Below are 22,925 nucleotides of genomic sequence, written 5' to 3'. Positions count from 1 at the left end.
ACCTATAATAAAAAAAAAAAAAAAAAATTACGAGACAAAAGCTTGATACCATCCAATATTAACAATCTAAAATAAAACTATTCCTACGATCAAAAAGAAGATTCAGAATAATTAAAGTACCTTTTGCACAAAATAAAGTTGTGTCAAAACAAGAATTCGCAAACATTATAAATCAACAGTGGGCAAACAAAATAAAAAATATCTCTAAAAAGGACTCTGCTAGCATGTCCCACAGAGGAATCAAATTTTTACATCAAAAGAATCAAACTCTACCCCATCTCTCAAATTGCCTTCAGACGAGAATGATTCCATTATGCGCGGTATGAACGTTAGCTGAAATAAGTGATTTATTTGCTTTTAATGTACAAAAAAAGAATATTAGAAAAAATGTATGCAAGAATGAGTGTTATATATGGTATTAGTCATGTAATACTATAACATTTCTATTTCCTCATGTTTAGATTATAGATTATTGAAAATAGATTATTAAGGGAAGTAAAAAGGATTGGAAAAACAAAAAGGTGTTTTGTTTTTCACCACGCGGAGTTACCAAGCGGTCACCTATTTAAGTACTATCCGTGCCTGGCGCTGCTTAACTTTCGTGATCGGATGAGAACGAGTGCTTTTTTTCTATATAACATTTATTGACCAGTAGATGAGTATTACATTTGTATGTTGTTCACAATAAACAATGGACTTCGAGTGCGGGCTGGCTTAGGCAAAAGTACCGATACGTGACGATACGACATAACCATACAATGTTTTGTGTCGGAATTACAGTTTTTACCGGTTGCAGTTTACCAGTTTGAACCGGCGTCCTTGATCGATAGTTATTTTCGAAGGTACGCCGAAACGAGCTATTCGTGTAGAGAGGAGAACCGAGGCAACGGTTGTCGCTTCCATATCAACGATGGGAATGGCTTCGGACCAACGCGAAAAACGGTCGATACACGTTAGACAATGTCGGTATCCTTGTGAATATTGCATCGCGATAATGTCTATGTGTATGTGCTTGAACCGGCCTGCTGAAGTTTCGAACGTTCCGACAGGTGAGAATACGTGCCTGGTGACATTGCATCGTTGACACGGGATACATTGTCGTGCCCAAGTCCGGCAATCTTTATTTACGGACGGTCAAATGAAACGCGACGTCACCAATTTTTGCGTGGCACGTATCTCTGGATGGGAAAGTCCGTGGAGCGAATTAAACACGTCGCGCCGCAAGGATTTCGGTACGTACCATCGTACAATGTCGCCTGATATGTCGCAATAAATTTCTACCTATAATTCTAATGGTAAAAAATTAATTCCTTCACCAAGCTTAGCGTAAATTAGTGTTGTAGTTACGATGAACGTCTTGAAAAATATGTCTAACCTATTACCGTGAATTTTCTTAACGACCTTGTCAATTATTATCTCATAATAAGATGTTTTGACTGGATGTATTCGATATGGTTCTAACCATTCGGTATCCCTTTTGTCTTTCTTATGATCGTTGTGAATTAGTACAAAGTCTCCTTCTTTGAAAATTGTTTGAGTTCGCACGACCTTTTTTTTTGATCTCGAGCGTATCGTTTCTCGCTACGTATTAGTGTTTGTCTCGTAAACTTCAAATATTAGTTCAACTTTTTTTGTCATGGAAAAGACATATCATTACACGTTAGGTAGTGGTTTCTGCAATCGCGGAAGGTAAATTGGCTTTTCTTCCGAACGCTAATTCAAAAGGGATAAATTCTGTTCCTACGTGAAGTGCTGTATTATACCCTAAACATATAACATTGAGTATCTCATCCCATTCTTTATCATCGTTATCTCGTAGGCTAGTATAAATTAGATCTTTAACTACTGTGTGAGTACGTTCTAATGATCCGTTGGATCGAGGGTGAAAGTTAGTCGTCTTGATATGTTTAATCTTAAAAGCTTCGTCAAATTTCGTTATGAGCTCGCTAATAAAATTCTGTCCTTGGTCAGTAAGGATTGTCTTGGGAGCAGAGAATATATAAATGTAAGATTGTTTATCTCTCGGGGTAATTCAGGTGACCGATTCTGAAATCTGAAAATGGAGTTTATTGTGAAAATACTTAAATAAAATACAGGAGTAAACAATAATTAATAATTAACAACAATTAATAACAGTAATAATTAAATAAACAGGAACCAATTAATAACATTAAACAATAAATAACAAGTTCTGTGCAATGTCTAGCTGAAAATCGAGAATCGATTTTCAACCTCCTGAGCTGCCGATCTTTCTCCGTCAATCTTCAATGTTTTAAATAATTACTCCTTCTTCTGTAATCTTGATTATCTCTGATGTTGCTCTCTGTCCGTCCGTTTGGGAAATGAATGTAAAACAAAGAAAGTCGCTCTGTCCGTGAAAGAAAAGAAGTCGTGCTGTCCGTAAACCGAGAGAGTTCCTATCACACTTGAACTCTAGGGAGTTTATATAAATATAATGATTTAATTGCGTTAATAATGGATTCGCTTTGTTGTGTCTTCAGTGGAACTAGCGTCAAGTATTTCGTCAGTTCGTCGTGAATTGATAGGATAAATTGGTTTCCTTATTCTTTGTCGTTGGTCGTATAGTGTCCATGGCTATTTTGTCGTTGGGGTTTAAAGGCGTGTCTGAAATTACTGGTTCTTCCTTAGGTCGTATTCTAACTAGTTTTTCTTTTTGGCAAACGTCACAATTTTGAATGAGATCTTCGATTCTACTTATTAAATTTTGGATCTTACATCGTTCTTTGATTCTTTGGTATATCTTTTGGATTCCTAAATGTCCTATCGTACCGTTATGATTTTCCTGAATTATTTTTTCTATCTCTTCCTCGGTTAATTCCTGGATTGGGTCCCATGCAAAAATGACAGGGTATCGGGTATCATTGAAACATAGAAGCATATGTTTGATCTGGTTCTTTTCTAATTCTGCAAACGTGTTGTCTCCTATACCTACTTTTTTGTTATTTCGTAATATGTTGTCGATTTTCCGTAACCATATTGCCTCGTCGAACTCTTCTAATTCTGTTTTAGTTAATTGATAGAAAGATTGATCGTTAGGTTTCATTTCTAATCGTTTTGGGATTTCTTTTTCCATTCCGTAAAATGTTGTAAGAAATCTAAGACTACTGTTCCTTCAGGGGTTTCTACTTTTTGAATCGCATGAATTCTAGATGAACTATCTGCGACTGGGTTTTCTTTGCCTTTAACGTGTTCGATTGTGTATTCATACTCTTCTATCTGTAGCGAGGCACGAGACAGAAACCGTTGGGAAGTTTGCTGTCGAGTGCCGCTACAGTACCCCCTTACCAGTGACAACGTTACAATTTTTTTACCAAATGTCGGGGTTGATTCCGCATTCGGCGACTTTTAACGCCTAGCCGAAACCTGCCTGAAACCAATCGGGAAATCGGACTCTACGCCCTGATCACGTAACGCGTCTATTCCGAGCGTTTTCTTCGTTCGTCCGGTTGTTGTCGGCTACATCGCTTTCGTCGCGGGCGTTCATTTGATCGGTGTTTTGTTCGTACCGAAGCCTCATCGGAATCGACACGTTACGAGTCTCGGCGGTTCTTTGTTCGAGGTCCTCCGGTACGATAAAAGCGGGCTTTAAGCGGTCTATGGAGACCGTCACGTCGCGATTATTTATCTTTAACGTGTAATTTTTTTCGCCTCTTTGGATTATCTTAAATGGCCCGTCATAAGGCGGCTGTAAGGGACCTCCGATCGCGTCGTGGCGCAAGAATACGTACGGCGAAGATTCTAACTCGCGAAAAACGAAAATTTTCTTTTCACCGTGTCGCGTAACCGGATGCGGTCTGACGTTGCCCATTTGTTCCTTTAGTCGGCTCGCGTATTCCGAATTGGCCCGTTGATTCGTCGGTAAGAAAAATTCTGCCGGCAATCGTATGCCGGTGCCGTAAATCATTTCGGCCGCCGTTGCGTTGAGGTCCTCCTTGATAGCGGTTCGAATGCCTAACAAAACTATTGGCAAAATGTCGACCCAGTTGCTCGTGTCGTGGCACTTGATTGCCGCTTTGAGTTGTCGATGGAGGCGCTCTACCATCCCGTTGGACGCAGGATGATAGGCCGTCGTGCGTAGATGTTTGACGCCGAGCAACCGGCATAATTCCTCGAATAAGCGCGATTCGAATTAACGTCCTTGATCGGTTGTAATTTTCAAAGGTACGCCAAAACGAGATGAGATATCCAGGTCGAAAGGAGGGCCGTAGCAACGGTTGGCGCTTTCATGTCGGCGATAGGGATTGCTTCGGGACAACGCGAAAAACGGTCGTACGCGCTATATTTTCGCTGGGCGGAACTCAACGGTTTAGTGAGGAACCCTAACGGCTGCTAAGAGTCGTTGACGCGTTGCTGGAGTACCGCTCCTACTGCACAGTCGGATGCGTCTACCGCGAGGCTAACGGGAGCGCCAGGTATCGGGTGCGCTAACATCGTGGCGTTAGCTAGGGCGCGTTTCGATTCGCGGAAACTAGCTTCGGATTGCTTCGACCATTCGATGGGCGCGTTGCCCTTTTTTCCTCCTTTTAACAGGTCGTTTAGCGGCTGGAAAATTTTTGCTGCCCCCGGTATGAAACGTCGGTAGAAGTTAATCATACCGAGGTACCTGCGTAGTGCTTTAACGGTCTCGGGGAGCGGTACTTCTACAATGGCGTCAACACGTTCTGCAAGCGGCTTTATTCCGAATGCGTTTACGGTGTGTCCCAGGAATGTGATCTCGTTCACACCGAATTCGCACTTTCCGGGGTTGATGACTACCCCGTAATGATTCAGGCGTTGGAAGAGCATTCGGAGGTGTTCGCGGTGCTGCTCTTCGGTTTCGGAGGCGATTAGAAAGTCGTCGATGTACGCGAACACGAAATCTAAACCTCGGGTGATTTCATCGACAAACCTTTGACACGTTTGCGCGGCGTTTCGAAGCCCAAACATCATGTTGGTTGCTTCGGAAAGTCCGAAGGGTGTCGTGATCGCGGTTTTCCTGACGTCTTCGGGCGCGATCGGGATTTGATGGTAAGCGCGGATGAGATCGATTTTTGAAAAAAAAACGCGTACCGTGCAGGTGTTGCGCGAAATCCTCTATATGCGGGGGGGGGGTGGGAATACTTGTCGGGCACAGTGCGGGCGTTCAACGCACGATAATCGCCGCATGGTCGTAGATTTCCGTCCTTCTTGGGTACGACGTGTAGGGGTGATGCCCACGGGCTTTTCGATGGCTGCATCACTCCTTGCACGATCATGGTTGCGAACTCTGCCTTGACTTGCTTGAGTCGATCTGGTGCGAGGCGGCGAGGCTTGCAGGAGACGGGGGGGGCCGGGTGTGGTTTCGATATGGTGTACCACAGCGTGTCGAATTTTTGAACTTTTCGAGAAGAGAAATCAATCGGCCTTTATCGTTACCAAGTACCTCAGTGTCTATTTCACTAAGATCGATCTCGTTTTCGACGGTCTCATTACAGGCGTTAACTATCTTCGTTTTGCAAATATCGAGGCTGTCGGGCGTAATACGTACGTCGAAGCTTTGACTTAGAATTTCGCGACCAATCATGATATCATATTTTAAGTGACTATCAGGGAGGACGTGAAAAGTTATCTCCAATGTAAGACCGTTGATACATATGGTGGACAAAATCTGTGACGTACTCTTAACACATGTATTCTCTATCCCTCGCATTACTACTATATCGGTCATTCTTCTGCCGGAAAATTTCGGGGCTATGGATTCCTTAATTAACGAGCATTCGACTCCAGAATCGAAGCAAAATGGGAACGACTCACCCTGGTGACTCAGTTTACCGGTTGAGGCCTCCACCACGCAGAATCCGACTCGACGTTCCTTGTCGTTGCTGTCTCTTCCCTCCTTCCGCAACGGGCAGTCAGGTGCGATGTGGCCCTCCGCTTGGCACTTGAAGCAAACCACCTTGGACGATGTAGCCGGTCGGCTTTCTTCTGGGCGTCGTGTCTTCGGTTTTTCGGTCCGCATTCTCTTGCGGCACTCGGTCATTTTATGTCCGGGAATTCCACAGTGGTAGCACCTAGCTCGGTCCATTGTCCTGCTTCGTTTTACTCCAGGTTCCGTCGGTGGATCGCTTGACGAAGAAGTCAGCCCCTTCTTAGCGTACGAGAAAGCCCGCATCTCTTCATAGAATTGCTCCCGCGTCCGGATGTTACGCGTGAATGCTAGCCGCTCGGCCTCCTTGTCCGATAAACGCAATCGATAAAGGACGAAAGTGTTAACTGTTTCGATCATGGTTAGATTTTCCCATCTCGACCATAGGAGAGAGTGAAGACGATGGCCGAAAGCCCCCGTGGTTTCGTCCTCCAGTTGCTGTTCATTGAGGAATCCGACCATCATTGAGGTTATTGTCTCCGTGGTGCCAAAACGCGAGAGAAAATATTCGGTAAATTTTGTCCAAGTAAGACCATCGACCGGAATTTGCGAAAGCCGCCGTGCTGCAGTACCTTCCAGAGCACTGCTTAAAAGGAGATATAGATCGCTATATCTTGTATAGACCTCGAAATTTCTTGTTGAGTTTTTGAATGCTTCTTCTCTGTCTCTTTTTAGGTTTATCTTATTCTCCATTATTTCCTTAGGGACGATTTCAATCATTTTTCCATACAGTAAATGATTTGGAACAAATTCCGTTACACTGTGTCTGGTGTTATTGTACTCTTCTACGCTTTCTTCTGCGATTTTTGTCCAGTTTCTTTTTTTTCCGAATTGATTTTACATCTGATCCTGTTTACTAATGTTTGATTTACCCTCTCGTTTAGTCTTACCTGCATTGATTGATTGTTGAGGCGATTACTAGCGGAAGGCAAGCGACTACTTGAGCAATTGGCTTGCCGTTCTTCTCGCGAGTAGCGTTCTAAGTTGGCTGCTTTCTTTTCAGCTTCTTCAAGATTCACGAGTTCAATGATTAATAATGTTCGACCTATGTCGCGCCTGAGTTCCTTTAGGTACACACGGACAATTTTCTTTGTAGTTTCTTCGATCATTAGCTTGCGTAGAAGTGGATGTGGGTACTCGTTGGTTACTGCGTATAGTAAACGGTTGAGTATTCTTATGAACCGAATATTAAAACTCTGCACTGATTCTTCCCGTCCCTGTCTCAACTCTTTTAATTGTTCCCGATATTCTTCCGAAGTCACTTGAGCTGCCACATTGTTCCTCAGTGCGTTGTACAGATCACTGTAGCACTCAATGGGGATGTTGCGGATACTTTGAGCTGCTTTTCCTACGATTTTTTCTACCTTTATTGCTTTTAGCATTAAATCTTGCTCCATGCAACGGTCTTTCATACTGCTCACTTCTTTGATGAATTCTTCCACACCTACGTCATCGTCTCCGTTGAGCATTGGAATACAACGTATTGCATCCTTAACTCGTAGAGTGGAAAGAGCAGGTGGAAAATAGCCTCTTTTTTCAACCTCGGGTTGTTCGGTGTCGAAGTGCGCAGGTGGGATGCCTGGAACCGTTAACCCGGTCGGTTCGCGTGCCCTAACCGTACTCCCGGTGCGATTAATCGCCGTCGATTTACTTTCGTTGCTTTCGGTAATGATGGAACCAGAATCATCGGTCGCAAGGGATCCGAACCCAGTCCGTAGCTCTGCGACGGTTCTCCCAAGACTTCCGAATTCTGTTACCCAGTATCTATTTGTTTCGTCACTTTGCATAGACAAACGTAACATATCCTCTTGTAAACGGGCAAGACTCTCTTGCTGTTTTTGAATGCTTCACTCAGACCACTCCCGGACTGCCACGGTTGCTCGATGAAGAACTACTGTTGCTCCTGTAGAATTATTTACAATATTTACAATGTTAAATTATGTTTCTTTTACTCAATGTACTTACGTTTCTTTTAATTATGTTTATTATCTTTTTGCACATTAAAAATAAATAAGAAAACCAGTTATTTAAGCCAACGCGCATACCGCGCTGAGTGCACTCGTTCTCGTCGGTTGGCCGTGAACTTTACAGGACGCCGACAGTGAAACCGAAAGCAAGGAGGCGGAACCCGCCATAAATTCAGCTTAGCATTGAATCGAACAGATAATCATAATTCAAAAGACAACCAAAGACACTAACAGCATCATAGGACTTCCCGCACAAAAGACGCAGAAGCTCGCTATTAAAGAGGCGATTCAGTACTGGCAACATTGGTTAATCGATAGATATTTCACTGTCCTTTCAGATCATAAACCGTTGGAATAAATAAGAATAAAGGCAAGAACCAATGAAACTCGACAGACTGTCCATCCTCCAATGGACTGAACGAGAGGGTAAATCAAACATTAGTAAACAGGATCAGATGTAAAATCAATTCGGAAAAAAAAGAAACTGGACAAAAATCGCAGAAGAAAGCGTAGAAGAGTACAATAACACCAGACACAGTGTAACGGAATTTGTTCCAAATCATTTACTGTATGGAAAAATGATTGAAATCGTCCCTAAGGAAATAATGGAGAATAAGATAAACCTAAAAAGAGACAGAGAAGAAGCATTCAAAAACTCAACAAGAAATTTCGAGGTCTATACAAGATATAGCGATCTATATCTCCTTTTAAGCAGTGCTCTGGAAGGTACTGCAGCACGGCGGCTTTCGCAAATTCCGGTCGATGGTCTTACTTGGACAAAATTTACCGAATATTTTCTCTCGCGTTTTGGCACCACGGAGACAATAACCTCAATGATGGTCGGATTCCTCAATGAACAGCAACTGGAGGACGAAACCACGGGGGCTTTCGGCCATCGTCTTCACTCTCTCCTATGGTCGAGATGGGAAAATCTAACCATGATCGAAACAGTTAACACTTTCGTCCTTTATCGATTGCGTTTATCGGACAAGGAGGCCGAGCGGCTAGCATTCACGCGTAACATCCGGACCCGGGAGCAATTCTATGAAGAGATGCGGGCTTTCTCGTACGCTAAGAAGGGGCTGACTTCTTCGTCAAGCGATCCACCGACGGAACCTGGAGTAAAACGAAGCAGGACAATGGACCGAGCTAGGTGCTACCACTGTGGAATTCCCGGACATAAAATGACCGAGTGCCGCAAGAGAATGCGGACCGAAAAACCGAAGACACGACGCCCAGAAGAAAGCCGACCGGCTACATCGTCCAAGGTGGTTTGCTTCAAGTGCCAAGCGGAGGGCCACATCGCACCTGACTGCCCGTTGCGGAAGGAGGGAAGAGACAGCAACGACAAGGAACGTCGAGTCGGATTCTGCGTGGTGGAGGCCTCAACCGGTAAACTGAGTCACCAGGGTGAGTCGTTCCCATTTTGCTTCGATTCTGGAGTCGAATGCTCGTTACTTCAGGAATCCGTAGCCCCGAAATTTTCCGGCAGAAGAATGACCGATATAGTAGTAATGCGAGGGATAGAGAATACATGTGTTAAGAGTACGTCACAGATTTTGTCCACCATATGTATCAACGGTATTACATTGGAGATAACTTTTCACGTCCTCCCTGATAGTCACTTAAAATATGATATCATGATTGGTCGCGAAATTCTAAGTCAAGGCTTCGACGTACGTATTACGCCCGACAGCCTCGATATTTGCAAAACGAAGATAGTTAACGCCTGTAATGAGACCGTCGAAAACGAGATCGATCTTAGTGAAATAGACACTGAGGTACTTGGTAACGATAAAGGCCGATTGATTTCTATTCTCGAAAAGTTCAAAAATTCGTTCATTACGGGTTTCCCACGTACTCGCGTAAGTACGGGCCAGCTAGAAATACGACTAATCGACCCTAACGTCACCGTCCAAAGAAGTCCTTACAGACTTAGCGAGGAAGAGCGGAGAACCGTGCGGGAGAGAATCAGCTAACTAATTAGAGCAAACATTATAAGGCCCAGTAAGTCACCATTGGCGAGCACTATGTTGCTCGTGAAGAAGAAGGATGGCTCAGATAGACTGTGCGTAGACTTCCGAGCGCTAAATAAAAATACGGTCGCGGATCGGTATCCCCTACCCCTTATCTCAGATCAAATCACGAGATTGCAGAAGGCGAAGTACTTTATTAGCCTGGACATGGCCAGCGTGTTCCTTCAAATTCCCATACATCCAAACTCGACAGAGTACACAGCGTTCGTTACACCCGACGGACAATATGAGTATGTAACGATGCCGTTCGGATTGAAAAATGCACCGTCCGTTTTTCAGAGGGCCATTTTCAACGCCTTAGGCGACCTCGCGTATTCATACGTCGTTGTTTATTTAGATGACGTCCTAATTATTGCCGACTCGATAGATCAAGCTCTAGAAAGATTGAACACCGTATTAGATACTCTTGTGAAAGCCGAATTTTCCTTCAACTTCGCGAAATGTTCTTTTCTGAAGACATCGGTACTTTACTTGGGGTATGTGATCCACAACGGAGAAGTTCGCCCGAACCCGGGTAAAATACACGCCCCAAGTTCCTTACCTGCGCCAATGACCGTCACCCAGATCAGGCAATTCATCGGGTTAGCTTCGTATTTCCGCAGGTTCGTCCCTAAATTCTCACAGATGATGAAACCCTTGTATGCGCTCACCTCAGGTAACAAAAGTATAACATGGACCGATAGACACGATAAAATAAGACAGCAGGTAGTTTCCATCCTGACAGACGCGCCGGTGCTAATGATATTTAACCCCAATTGCCCGATAGAACTACACACTGACGCTAGCTCGGAGGGTTACGGGGCGATTTTGATGCATAAGGTCGACGGCAAAAATAGAGTAATCGAGTACTACAGTAAAAGAACTACCCCTACGGAATCTAGATATCATTCCTACGAGCTAGAGACGTTGGCAGTCGTAAACGCCATCAAGCATTTCCGTCACTACCTACATGGACGGGAATTTCTTGTCGTTACGGATTGCAACTCGCTGAAAGCGTCAAGTAATAAAGTACGTTTAAGTGACAGAGTCCACAGGTTGTGGGCTTACTTGCAGACGTTCACCTTCGACATTATGTATCGAGAGGGTAAGAAGATGGCCCACGTAGATTTCTTCTCGCGAAACCCCGTAGACTTAGACCACCGTAAAGTTGATAAAATCGCGGAGAAAGAAAACAATCTGGCCGAAATACCGGAAGACTGGCTACTAGCCGAACAGCGTCGCGACCCGCAAATTATAGAAATCACCCGCAAACTACGAAACGACGAACTCGCGGAAGATATCGCGAATACTTATGAGTTGCGTGCAGGTACCCTTTACCGCAAAGTGCAGCGGCGGGGCACAACCCTCTGCTTGCCCATTGTCCCGAGAGGCTTTAGATGGTCCGTTATTAACCATGTGCATAAGTCAATTATGCACTTGGGTTGGGATAAGACGCTCGAGAAACTGTACGAGTATTACTGGTTCGAAGGAATGGTGAAGTACGTTCGCAAATTAGTAGAGAACTGCCATGCTTGTAGAGTTTCGAAGGCTAGTTCAGGTAAGATACAAGCCGAACTACATCCTATACCTAAGACCAGCATACCTTGGCATACGGTCCACATGAATATAACGGGCAAGTTGAGTCGTAAAAGCGATTCGAAGGAGTACGTCATTGTGTTGATCGACGCCTTCACTAAATTTGTATACCTGCATCATACTCGTAAGATGGATTCCCTTAACACCATTAAAGCGCTTAAATCCGCTATATTTTTATTCGGGAGTCCCTGTCGGATAATAGCGGACCAGGGAAGATGTTTTACGGGTAAAGAGTTTCGAGAGTTCTGCGAAAGCAAACGAATTAAAGTCCACTTGATAGCGACAGGTACCAGTAGAGCTAATGGACAGGTAGAGCGTGTTATGGGCACGTTGAAAAAACGTGTTCACGACAGTAGAAACGACCGGGCGGTCGTGGCAAGACGCGATTGGGGAAATACAGTTGGCTTTGAATTGCACCACTAACCGCGTGACAAACTCGAGAGCATTAGAACTACTAATAGGTAGAACGGCAAAATCATACGATCTGTTGTTACCCGGTAACATCGAAGTGAAGGAAATCGGTATCTCCAATGTAAGACGACTGGCAATAAAAGGGATAGAAACGAATGCTAAATACACGAAAGACAAGTTCGACAAAGCTAAAGCTAGAGTGGTTAGGTTTACCCTCGGTGATTTCGTATTACGCAAGAATGAGGAAAGAAATCAAACCAAACTAGATCCAAAATTTAGAGGTCCACTTGTAATAGCAGAAGTCTTGGAAGGGGACAGGCATATCTTAGAGACATTAGACGGTAAGCGATTGTACAAGTACAGTCATGACGGGTTGAGGAAAATGCCAGATTGTCGCATCTCTCCCGAGTTGGATGTCTGTAGTGATGACAATAACAGTGACCATGACGATATGAGTACTTCGATCTCGGAAGATCAGTAGCACTATGCCAATAACTCCCGGCAGAGCGACTTCGCACGTGTTTCGGGACGATAATGTGATAAAGCTCAGAGAGAACGTGTGATGTGGTTCACACGCTTTTTGTGGTGATAGTATGATAAGGCTCAGTGAGAACATGCGATGTGACTTGCATGCTTTTCGGGGCGACAATATGGTAAAACTCGGTGAGATCGTGGAACGAAGCTCTATGTGCTCTTACGATCCAGAAGACCGACATCCTTTGGAGTGCGAAATCGAAAATGGTCCATCATGCCGTTACGATCCGTCTGATAACCTGCAGGATACAACTATCACCTTGAATACCAACTATAACGCTACTAATTTTCATTATCTTTTATTTCTTTGCTGCCAAACCCCCGAACAGGATTTGTTGCTACACTGGACCCTTGCCTTATTCGACCATTTAGTTTAATTCTAAATAATGTTAATCATATCGAGTCTAATGTTAGAAAACTCAATATTTTAGTTACACCCGAGTGCAACCAAATAGGACATACCGCAAATTACTGCCGAAATTTTCAACCGGCAAGCCAGCGAAATCTTCCGCCAGTGCGTAGCTACAATATAAACATGGAGAATGCGGGACGAGAAGAGGAAACAGCACTACCAGAACCTCGAGAGACGTCATACGAGTACACGCAACAACAGGGAAACTTCTATCCATTGGAGTTCGATCAGGAACAGAAATCAAACGATATTTAATTGATACCGAAATGCAGGAATAAATTTAGTTAAAAGATCAAGTGCCACATTTAAACCTAAAAAGACAGTAGCTAAAACATTTTACATGGACAATGACAAATACCAAACTGACGAAACAGTAGACTTTCAATTCTTTAACATCATGAACACATTTCACGTTGTGCCAGATGATTTTCCTTTAATAGAAGACGGAATAATTGGTTTATCTATGCTCTCTAACTACTCATACCAAATTAACAACGAATCAATACAACTAAACGGGAACGAAATATTTTTTCAGGCGCCGAAAACCATTCTCCCAGGGCAAACCAAAATCGAAACAATTTATCTGGATAATGTTCCGACGAGAGTATGTTTCTGCAATACTGGTGAGCAACCAACTATAATCACCAATGATCTTTCTTATGAACACGATCTCGATAAAATTGCTAAAATGAAACAAATAATTAGACTAGACCATATTGAAGACAAATTTCGTATTTCTATCGAAAAGATCCTCCCACATTACATAGACGTATTTGACCTAGAATCCGATACCCTACCTTGTACCAACCTAACAAAACACACTATCACCCTACGCGAAAACAAAATCGTCAATACCAAATCGTACCGACCTCCCGAAGCCCATAAAGCAGAAATTGAAAAACAAATGAAAAAAATGTTAGATAAAAATATCATTGAAGAATCAGATTCTCCTTACAACAGTCCAGTATGGGTAGTACCCAAGAAATCAGACGCATCAGGCAAACAGAAATGGCGTATAGTGTAGCGGCACTCGACAGCAAACTTCCCAACGGTTTCTGTCTCGTGTCTCGCTACACAAAGACTCTACCCTTCGAACGAGATGATTGCCAGATGTCGATACATTCTAGCCGAATATTTACGTCGAGCCTAAGGACCCGCTATAAATCTTAGAATTCATGCAGCTAAGATTCTCTAAAGGGACAAATAGTCTTTGTCTCAATAGTCTCTACACATACCACCTACTACGGGAAATCTGCTTTTTCTCACGTACGACGCTCCTCGCTAGCAACTCTCTCTCAAGGGCAGTTACCATCCCTTTCCAACTACCAACTCACAATTTAGCCAATTAACAGCGACGTCCATTTCCCTCACTCTCTGAACCAACACTTTTCTTAACGAATCCGATGATCCCGTATCCTTAGACACACCCAAACACAGTTTTCCTAAGGAGCATCATCGCGTCACAAATTCATTCGGAGCTATCGCGAGCCGCGAAGCAAGTTGGAAGACGTTTATCGGAATTGTTTGTCCGCAGTCGTACATAATAGCGAATCTGACTCTCTGGACATCTGTGCAATCGTCTCGACTCGAACCACCGCGTAAAGTACCGCGCCGAGTTTGAACTTGTACTCTCGAACCGATAATTGTACCGTGTTTTCACCGCGCTAGTGTATACCACGAACACAAGCAAATAAACAATTATTGTTAAATAACACCGAGTGATTCTTCAATACCTATCACGCCTCATCACCTCAAATTGGTGACCCCGACGTGATTTATTCAGAAAGAGGTGAGTGACGTGATAGTGCCACTAAGTTATTCCCGCAACGCGAAGGAAGTGCGTCAGTGCGATGGAAAACGACAATTCGGGAAAGGGTGCCAACCCGACGATCGCTATGTTTCCTCTGCTGCCAGAGAACACTAAAGGATGGTTCGCCTTCTTGGAGAGGCAATTCCGTCTAGCGCAGATCACAGATGACGAAACTAAATTCGTGACTCTCGTTAAATGCCTCGAGGGCCGTAACGTGCAGCACGTTGAAGATTTACTGGACACCCCACCATCAGCAGGTAGTTATGAGAAATTAAAACGTGCGCTTATTCTCGCACTAACCGACACAGACAACACATGGGTGAAAAAACTTGTGGAGAGCGAGGAGATGGGCGACCGAAAGCCATCTGAATTTTATCAACATTTGAGAAATCTCGCGAGCCTCTCCACCCCAGACGATTTCGTCCTCTCGCTGTGGCGGACCCGATTACCCGATAATATACGGCGTATCCTCGCAGCCGTGGACGACTCAGACTCGGAACGGCTATTGCACCAGGCGGACCTCATCGCTGGGAAGTTTCAACAGGATCACCAGCGTACCTCCCGGATAGCAGCGGCAATCCCATCAGGCGCCGGGTATAAACGAACCGTGGGTCGCCGCATTCAACACATTGAGCGAGCAGATGACACAGATGCGAGTTCAGGTGCAGGCGTTAAGCGTTAGTAATCAACGCCGTCCACGATCACGACCACGGCAACGTACGCGTTACCGCCGCCGTTCGCGGTCCCGAGACCCGCCGCCGAAAGACGGCCTTTGTTATTACCATGCGACGTTCGGAGATCGCGCGAGGGGCTGTCGTTCCCCATGCACGTGGAATTCGGGAAACGCGACCAGCCGTCCGTAAACGCGGCCAACGACGACGGCTTGGGTACCCGCCGCATCTTCGTCAGGGATAGGAAGACGAGAATATCGTTCCTCGTAGACACCGGCGCCGACACGTGTGTGTATCCGCGCAGCAGGATACGCGAACAGGTGAACAAAACTGATTACGAGCTGTTCGCAGCCAACGGAACGCGAATCGCGATCTACGGTACTATTATGATGTCCCTCGACTTATCGTTACGTCGGCCCTTCGAATGGCGTTTCGTGATAGCCGACGTCCAGACGCCTATCATCGGGGTAGACTTTCTGAGCCACTATGGGTTGCTCGTGGACCCGCGAAACAGACGACTCCTCGACACCACAACCCAACTGGCATCAAAAGGATATCCCGCCTCGACTAAGGAGATGTCCATCAAAACCGTATACGGCGAAACGGTCTACCATCGACTTTTGGCGGAGTTTCCAGATCTAACCCGTCCATCGGCCTTCGGACGGGAGAAAATTCGACACGCTGTGGTACACCATATCGAAACCACACCCGCCCCCCCGGCTCCTGCAAGCCTCGCCGCCTCGTACCAGATCGACTCAAGCAAGTCAAGGCAGAGTTCGCAACCATGATCGAGCAAGGAGTGATGCGGCCATCGAAAAGCCCGTGGGCATCACCCCTACACATCGTACCCAAGAAGGACGGAAATCTACGACCATGCGGCGATTATCGTGCGTTGAACGCCCGCACTGTGCCCGACAAGTATTCTCCCCCCCCCCCCCCGCATATAGAGGATTTCGCGCAACACCTGCACGGTACGCGTTTATTTTTCAAAAATCGATCTCATCCGCGCTTACCATCAAATCCCGATCGCGCCCGAAGACGTCAGGAAAACCGCGATCACGACACCCTTCGGACTTTCCGAAGCAACCAACATGATGTTTGGGCTTCGAAACGCCGCGCAAACGTGTCAAAGGTTTGTCGATGAAATCACCCGAGGTTTAGATTTCGTGTTCGCGTACATCGACGACTTTCTAATCGCCTCCGAAACCGAAGAGCAGCACCGCGAACACCTCCGAATGCTCTTCCAACGCCTGAATCATTACGGGGTAGTCATCAACCCCGGAAAGTGCGAATTCGGTGTGAACGAGATCACATTCCTGGGACACACCGTAAACGCATTCGGAATAAAGCCGCTTGCAGAACGTGTTGACGCCATTGTAGAAGTACCGCTCCCCGAGACCGTTAAAGCACTACGCAGGTACCTCGGTATGATTAACTTCTACCGACGTTTCATACCGGGGGCAGCAAAAATTTTCCAGCCGCTAAACGACCTGTTAAAAGGAGGAAAAAAGGGCAACGCGCCCATCGAATGGTCGAAGCAATCCGAAGCTAGTTTCCGCGAATCGAAACGCGCCCTAGCTAACGCCACGATGTTAGCGCACCCGATACCTGGCGCTCCCGTTAGCCTCGCGGTAGACGCATCCGACTATGCAGTAGGAGCGGTACTCCAGCAACGCGTCAACGACTCTTGGCAGCCGTTAGGGTTCCTCACTAAACCGTTGAGTTCCGCCCAGCGAAAATATAGCGCGTACGACCGCGAACTACTGGCAATATACACGGCGGTCAAGCGTTTCCGACATGCCTTAGAAGGGAGGCATTTTATAATTTACACAAATCACAAACCCCTTACGTATTCCTTCAAACAAAACCCCGACAAGTGCTCGCCGCGACAATTCCGACACTTGGATTACATCGGGCAATTCACGACCGACATCCGATACATAAAGGGGCCCAACAATAACGTAGCCGACGCTTTATCACGCATCGAAGCGATAGGAATGTCTGTGGACCACCGAACTCTCGCCGCCGCGCAGGAAAGCGACGACGAACTACGCGACATTGTTAACACCGGCACGTGCGCGTTGCGATTAAAGAGAGTGCGCTTCCCTGGTCACAACGTAGAATTATATTGCGATGTGCCAGGAGACATTGTACGACCGTACGTACCGAAATCCTTGCGGCGTGACATATTTAACTCGCTCCACGGACTTTCCCACCCCGGGATACGCGCCACCCAAAAGCTGGTGATAACGCGTTTCGTCTGGCCGTCCATGAACCAAGATTGCCGGACATGGACACGACAATGCATCCCTTGTCAACGATGCAAAGTCACCAGGCACGTATCCTCACCCGTCGGAACGTTCGGAACGTTAGCAGGCCGGTTAGAGCACATACACGTGGACATTATCGCCATGCAATATTCGCAGGGGTACCGATATTGTCTAACGTGTATCGACCGTTTTTCGCGTTAGCCCGAAGCAATCCCTATCGCCGACATGGAAGCGCCAACCGTTGCTACGGCCCTCCTTTCGACCTGGATATCTCGTTTTGGCGTACCTTTGAAAATTACAACCGATCAAGGACGTTAATTCGAATCGCGCTTATTCGAGGAATTATGCCGGTTGCTCGGCGTCAAACATCTACGCACGACGGCCTATCATCCTGCGTCCAACGGGATGGTAGAGCGCCTCCATCGACAACTCAAAGCGGCAATCAAGTGCCACGACACGAGCAACTGGGTCGACATTTTGCCAATAGTTTTGTTAGGCATTCGAACCGCTATCTAGGAGGACCTCAACGCAACGGCGGCCGAAATGATTTACGGCACCGGCATACGATTGTCGGCAGAATTTTTCTTACCGACGAATCAACGGGCCAATTCGGAATACGCGAGCCGACTAAAGGAACAAATGGGCAACGTCAGACCGCACCCGGTTACGCGACACGGTGAAAAGAAATTTTTCGTTTTTCGCGAGTTAGAATCTTCGCCGTACGTATTCTTGCGCCACGACGCGATCGGAGGTCCCTTACAGCCGCCTTATGACGGGCCATTTAAGATAATCCAAAGAGGCGAAAAAAATTACACGTTAAAGATAAATAATCGCGACGTGACGGTCTCCATAGACCGCTTAAAGCCCGCTTTTATCATACCGGAGGACCTCGAACAAAGAACCGCCGAGACTCGTAACGTGTCGATTCCGATGAGGCTTCGGTACGAACAAAACACCGATCAAATGAACGCCCGCGACGAAAGCGATATAGCCGACAACAACCGGACGAACGAAGAAAACGCTCGGAATAGACACGTTACGCGATCAGGGCGTAGAGTCCGATTTCCCAGGCAGGTTTCGGTTAGGCGTTAAAAGTCGTCGAATGCGGAATCAACCCCGACATTTGTAAAAAAAAAAAAAAAAATTGTAACGTCACTGGTAAGGGGGTACTGTGGCGACACTCGACCTCGGAAATTTCCAACGGTTACGCGGCACGAGGCGCTTTATCTTAAAAGCGCTATGCCGACGAGCCTTAGGTGTCATCGATATCCCTACGGCTCCTTCGCCGAACTTTCGGGAGACCGCACACGTGGCAGTCGTCGCGGACTTCTAAACAAACGCGCGCGATATCGATGGCTAACAAAGAAAGGAATCAGCGTGGCTTTTGAATCAAAGAGATTCAGTCTGCCCCGAGCTGCGAAGTGCGAAGGATTACATAATACGAGCGTTCTACTTCCTATTACCTACGTTAAGCACTGATCGTTACCAAGCGTGTTAACTGTTAATTGTTAATCGTTACTTGTGTTAATTGTTGTTTGTTGCTTGTTGTTATTGTACGTCAGTTGTTGAGTTAATAAACGTTTTTTGTTGAAACATCTGAGCATTCCTTCTACACCTATCACGACATACCACTTCACGTCATTGTGTTGATCGACGCCTTCACTAAATTTGTATACCTGCATCATACTCGTAAGATGGATTCCCATAACACCATTAAAGCGCTTAAATCCGCTATATTTTTATTCGGGAGTCCCTGTCAGATAATAGCGGACTAGGGAAGATGTTTTACGGGTAAAGAGTTTCGAGAGTTCTGCGAAAGCAAACGAATTAAAGTCCACTTGATAGTGACAGGTGCCAGTAGAGCTAATGGACAGGTAGAGCGTGTTATGGTCACGTTGAAAAAACGTGTTCACGACAGTAGAAACGACCGGGCGGTCGTGGCAAGACGCGATTGGGGAAATACAGTTGGCTTTGAATTGCACCACTAACCGCGTGACAAACTCGAGAGCATTAGAACTACTAATAGGTAGAACGGCAAAATCATACGATCTGTTGTTACCCGGTAACATCGAAGTGAAGGAAATCGGTATCTCCAATGTAAGACGACTGGCAATAAAAGGGATAGAAACGAATGCTAAATACACGAAAGACAAGTTCGACAAAGCTAAAGCTAGAGTGGTTAGGTTTACCCTCGGTGATTTCGTATTACGCAAGAATGAGGAAAGAAATCAAACCAAACTAGATCCAAAATTTAGAGGTCCACTTGTAATAGCAGAAGTCTTGGAAGGGGACAGGCATATCTTAGAGACATTAGACGGTAAGCGATTGTACAAGTACAGTCATGACGGGTTGAGGAAAATGCCAGATTGTCGCATCTCTCCCGAGTTGGATGTCTGTAGTGATGACAATAACAGTGACCATGACGATATGAGTACTTCGATCTCGGAAGATCAGTAGCACTATGCCAATAACTCCCGGCAGAGCGACTTCGCACGTGTTTCGGGACGATAATGTGATAAAGCTCAGAGAGAACGTGTGATGTGGTTCACACGCTTTTTGTGGTGATAGTATGATAAGGCTCAGTGAGAACATGCGATGTGACTTGCATGCTTTTCGGGGCGACAATATGGTAAAACTCGCTGAGATCGTGGAACGAAGCTCTATGTGCTCTTACGATCCAGAAGACCGAGATCCTTTGGAGTGCGAAATCGAAAATGGTCCATTATGCCGTTACGATCCAACTGATAACCTGCAGGATGCAACTATCACCTTGAATACCAACTATAACGCTACTAATTTTCATTATCTTTTATTTCTTTGCTGCCAAACCCCCGAACAGGATTTGTTGCTACACTGGACCCTTGCCTTATTCGAACATCTATTTAATTTGCGAATAATGTTAATTGTATCGAGTCTAATGTTAGGAAACTCAATATTTTAGTTACACCCGAGGACATGTGATAGTCAGAATGGCCGTGTCGGAGATGAAAGAGCGCCGGAACCTTCCCAACGGAACTTTGGGAAGACACCTAGTACTGTAATTTAGATTCCACCATAGTCGTATTAAGAAAACCGTTGTCATTCGATTCGACTGTACTTATTTGAGATTTATGATAGTGAGCTCGGGCTCGAGGCGACAACCAGTTGCCGAACGTAGTCGCGGTCAAGGGGATGAACGTTTTGTTTAACAAAGGCATGAAGTAACTCTATAGCTCTCCTTAAAAGAAATTCTTGGGACAGGGCACGACGGTAAACGTTTCAATGGTTTCTGTCCCGTGGCTCGCCACGCGCAGACTCTATTCTTCGAGTAAGACGATTACCAGATGTTGACGCGTACCCACAGTACATCTTCAGCTAGCCCGAGGACCCGCTATAAATCTTAAGATTTATTTAACGAAAGTCCTTCAAACCGACAAGCAGTCTTTGTTCCAACTATGGGAAAATTGTAGAAGTCTATTTTTCTCACGAACGACGCTACCCGATAGCAACTTTCTCTCAAGGGCTGCTAGCATCCTTCCCTAACCACCAACATGGAAATTGACCAATTAACAGTAACACCAATTTCTCTCATTTTCCGAACGAAGACTTTTCTCCACGAATCCGATGATCTCGTGCCCTTAGACACACCCATCATAGTTTTCCTCGACAGCATCACCATGATGGAGAGACACTCTTCCGTACGATCTTAAGGACGATACAAGTAATTCTCAGGTACGTAGTGCTTGCTCTGTGTGACAACCAGAATATAACTTAGCCTCTCACGAAATATACACGTTCGACATCCCGTTGACCGCGCATTCGTTACCGGACCCGAGACCATTGTCATAGTGCCGCGAGTATCTAAATATTGTGATTAACTACCAACGCTGTAATACCTCTAACTTGTGTCAATAAACTCCATCATTGATCCACCGCATCGATGGCCAATACCAACTAAGATTCATCGAACACTTCTACCCCCAATCCCAACGTTAAGCCGACATATATATGACTTATAATTTGTAGTAATAGATTAAGATTTGAAATTTGTTTTGTTGCAGCGAGATGGTTGTCCAAAAGTTATAAATCCTGGGAGTTCAGAGACTGATCTATATTATGAAAAGAAAAAATATGGGTTCAATAGAAGATAATGACTGATACCAACAATTTTTGACGTGTACAAAATGTTTTTAATGTCGCAAATAAACAACTATGTTTATAAAATTGTAATAATTTATATTTTTTATTTTAAAAATTTAATTTCAAATTCGCGATCATGCAATCGTTTTGTTACAAAATGTGTGTACGGATTAATGTTTTTGTAAGTTGTAAAGAAATTTAAAATAGAGAAATAAATTGTAATCGTGCATAGAGATGCGTTGTATTCTTCTTTTATATAAATATTATCTTGCATAAAATAATACTGTGTTTTGAAAAAGAATATCAACACTCTTTGTCAATTTCGAAAATCTTTATTTTAATTGCATATTTAATCCATAATTTAATTTATAAAATTAGATTTGTAATAGAATTGCCACTCCACCAAGAATCCATTTACTAGCTCTCTCCTTAGTTCTTAATTTGAACGTCCACACGTAAGTAGGTCTTCGCGATCGTGTTTTATAAACAGGACATTCATACATATTCTTTAAATCTTGCTTATCCTGTGTAATCGCCCTAATATATATATTATTGGTAATAATGGAAACAATTCTTTAAATCGAGAGTCCATGATACATCCTGTTTGATCGTCCCATCGTGCAACTTCCATGTATAATCCATTTATATATGCACCTTGTTATTTTATAAAGGTTGGGGTTGATAATCAAGCTGATCCACTCGGATTGGCTATCACACCTTTTCTTTCTTATACAAAACGCCAAATCACACAGCAAGCGTCTAATCACTCGGGATGCGTCTTAGAAAAATAACACGCGGTCGACACCTAAGACAAAAAAGCGTCGTCAGGTGTCAACCTGGTACCAACATAACCTTAGTAACCTTTTAGTAACTAGCGGTCATACCAACTGAGCATTTCTCAACACTCCCCTTTGATCGCTAGTTTCTACAAGCCCCATAGCTTTGGTAAAATATTGGGTCTTAACTCTATTTAACCCTTTGGTTAGAATGTCGTTAACATTCTCAGAACTAGATATATAGGTATAATCCAGTATCCCTTTCGACACGCAGTTCTTAACATAAAAGTAACGCACTTGAACATGTTTAGAACTCTCAGCCCATGTGATCGCTCCAATGTTGTCACAAAAAATTTTGCATGGACGCGGACAATATGACGATTGACCTAACTCCCTTAATAATAAGGACATCCGCACAGAGTCTCTAGCTGCCTCTTGC

At 44.8% G+C, this 22,925-nt stretch overlaps 1 protein-coding gene across 7 annotated transcripts in view; it reads left to right on the top strand.

The window, feature by feature from the left end:
• LOC125384634 (GDP-D-glucose phosphorylase 1-like) overlaps positions 1 to 21,943 on the top strand; it is a 231,422-nt gene extending 209,479 nt beyond the window's left edge. For all 7 annotated transcript variants that reach the window (XM_048413837.1, XM_048413836.1, XM_048413831.1 and 4 more), the window contains one exon: positions 21,632 to 21,943. The gene's annotated coding sequence lies outside the window, so the exon portion shown is untranslated. The remainder of the gene's footprint in view (positions 1 to 21,631) is intronic.
• Positions 21,944 to 22,925: the final 982 nt, after the last annotated feature.

This window comes from Bombus terrestris, chromosome 17 (assembly GCF_910591885.1).
Source record: "Bombus terrestris chromosome 17, iyBomTerr1.2, whole genome shotgun sequence".
NCBI lineage: Eukaryota > Metazoa > Arthropoda > Insecta > Hymenoptera > Apidae > Bombus > Bombus terrestris.
Note: the sequence above shows the minus strand (reverse complement) of the source record. Positions and strands in the feature narration are given on the sequence as shown.